The 2,500-nt window shown below is 45.6% G+C and overlaps 1 protein-coding gene across 1 annotated transcript in view; it reads right to left on the bottom strand.

Annotated features, from left to right (window-relative positions):
- The window catches only part of relb (v-rel avian reticuloendotheliosis viral oncogene homolog B), a 139,746-nt gene that overhangs the window by 102,839 nt on the left and 34,407 nt on the right, over positions 1–2,500 (bottom strand). The gene's annotated exons all lie outside the window — the stretch shown is intronic.

Raw genomic sequence — 2,500 nt, forward strand, 5'->3', positions numbered from 1 at the left:
GTTGGGGTTAGGTTAGTGTTGGGGTTAGGTTAGTGTTGGGGTTAGGTTAGTGTCGGGGTTAGTGTTGGGGTTAGTTTAGTGTTAGGGTTAGGTTAGTGTTGGGTTAGGTTAGTGTTGGGTTAGGTTAATGTTGGGGTTAGGTTAGTGTTGGGTTAGGTTAGTGTTGGGTTAGGTTAATGTTGGGGTTAGGTTAGTGTTGGGGTTAGGTTAGTGTTGGGGTTAGGTTAGTGTTGGGTTAGGTTAGTGTTGGGTTAGGTTAGTGTTGGGTTAGGTTAGTGTTGGGGTTAGGTTAGTGTTGGGTTAGGTTAGTGTTGGGGTTAGGTTAGTGTTGGGGTTAGGTTAGTGTCGGGGGTTAGTGTTGGGGTTAGGTTAGTGTTGGGTTAGGTTAGTGTTGGGGTTAGGTTAGTGTTGGGGTTAGGTTAGTGTTGGGGTTAGGTTAGTGTTGGGTTAGGTTAGTGTTGGGTTAGGTTAGTGTTGGGTAGGTTAGTGTTGGGTTAGGTTAGTGTTGGGGTTAGGTTAGTGTTGGGGTTAGGTTAGTGTTGGGGTTAGGTTAGTGTTGGGTTTAGGTTAGTGTTGGGGTTAGGTTAGTGTTGGGTTAGGTTAATGTTGGGGTTAGGTTAGTGTTGGGGTTAGGTTAGTGTTGGGGTTAGGTTAGTGTTGGGGTTAGGTTAGTGTTGGGTTAGGTTAGTGTTGGGGTTAGGTTAGTGTTGGGTTAGGTTAGTGTTGGGTTAGGTTAGTGTTGGGGTTAGGTTAGTGTTGGGTTAGGTTAGTGTTGGGGTTAGGTTAGTGTTGGGGTTAGGTTAGTGTTGGGTTAGGTTAGTGTTGGGTTAGGTTAGTGTTGGGGTTAGGTTAGTGTTGGGTTAGGTAGTTGGGTTAGGTTAGTGTTGGGGTTAGGTTAGTGTTGGGGTTAGGTTAGTGTTGGGTTAGGTTAGTGTTGGGTTAGGTTAGTGTTGGGTTAGGTTAGTGTTGGGGTTAGGTTAGTGTTGGGGTTAGGTTAGTGTTGGGGTTAGGTTAGTGTTGGGGTTAGGTTAGTGTTGGGGTTAGGTTAGTGTTGGGGTTAGGTTAGTGTTGGGTTAGGTTAGTGTTGGGTTAGGTTAGTGTTGGGGTTAGGTTAGTGTTGGGGTTAGGTTAGTGTTGGGGTTAGGTTAGTGTTGGGGTTAGGTTAGTGTTGGGTTAGGTTAATGTTGGGGTTAGGTTAGTGTTGGGGTTAGGTTAGTGTTGGGTTAGGTTAGTGTTGGGGTTAGGTTAGTGTTGGGTTAGGTTAGTGTTGGGGTTAGGTTAGTGTTGGGGTTAGGTTAGTGTTGGGGTTAGGTTAGTGTTGGGGTTAGGTTAGTGTTAGGGTTAGGTTAGTGTTGGGGTTAGGTTAGTGTTGGGTTAGGTTAGTGTTGGGGTTAGGTTAGTGTTGGGGTTAGGTTAGTGTTGGGTTAGGTTAGTGTTGGGGTTAGGTTAGTGTTGGGGTTAGGTTAGTGTTGGGGTTAGGTTAGTGTTGGGGTTAGGTTAGTGTTGGGGTTAGGTTAGTGTTGGGTTAGGTTAGTGTTGGGGTTAGGTTAGTGTTAGGGTTAGGTTAGTGTTGGGTTAGGTTAGTGTTGGGGTTAGGTTAGTGTTAGGGTTAGGTTAGTGTTGGGGTTAGGTTAGTGTTAGGGTTAGGTTAGTGTTGGGGTTAGGTTAGTGTTGGGGTTAGGTTAGTGTTGGGTTAGGTTAGTGTTGGGGTTAGGTTAGTGTTAGGGTTAGGTTAGTGTTGGGGTTAGGTTAGTGTTGGGGTTAGGTTAGTGTTGGGGTTAGGTTAGTGTTGGGGTTAGGTTAGTGTTGGGGTTAGGTTAGTGTTGGGTTAGGTTAGTGTTGGGGTTAGGTTAGTGTTGGGGTTAGGTTAGTGTTGGGTTAGGTTAGTGTTGGGGTTAGGTTAGTGTTGGGTTAGGTTAGTGTTGGGGTTAGGTTAGTGTTGGGGTTAGGTTAGTGTTGGGTTAGGTTAGTGTTGGGGTTAGGTTAGTGTTGGGTTAGGTTAGTGTTGGGTTAGGTTAGTGTTGGGGTTAGGTTAGTGTTGGGTTAGGTTAGTGTTGGGTTAGGTTAGTGTTGGGTTAGGTTAGTGTTGGGTTAGGTTAGTGTTGGGGTTAGGTTAGTGTTAGGGTTAGGTTAGTGTTGGGGTTAGGTTAGTGTTGGGTTAGGTTAGTGTTGGGGTTAGGTTAGTGTTGGGGTTAGGTTAGTGTTGGGGTTAGGTTAGTGTTGGGGTTAGGTTAGTGTTGGGTTAGGTTAGTGTTGGGGTTAGTTTAGTGTTAGGGGTTAGGTTAGTGTTGGGGTTAGGTTAGTGTTGGGGTTAGGTTAGTGTTAGGGTTAGGTTAGTGTTGGGGTTAGGTTAGTGTTGGGGTTAGGTTAGTGTTGGGGTTAGGTTAGTGTTGGGGTTAGGTTAGTGTTGGGGTTAGGTTAGTGTTAGGGTTAGGTTAGTGTTGGGGTTAGGTTAGTGTTGGGGTTAGGTTAGTGTTGGGGTTAGGTTAGTGTTGGGGTT

This window comes from Gadus macrocephalus, chromosome 16 (assembly GCF_031168955.1).
Source record: "Gadus macrocephalus chromosome 16, ASM3116895v1".
NCBI classification, from domain to species: Eukaryota; Metazoa; Chordata; class Actinopteri; order Gadiformes; family Gadidae; genus Gadus; species Gadus macrocephalus.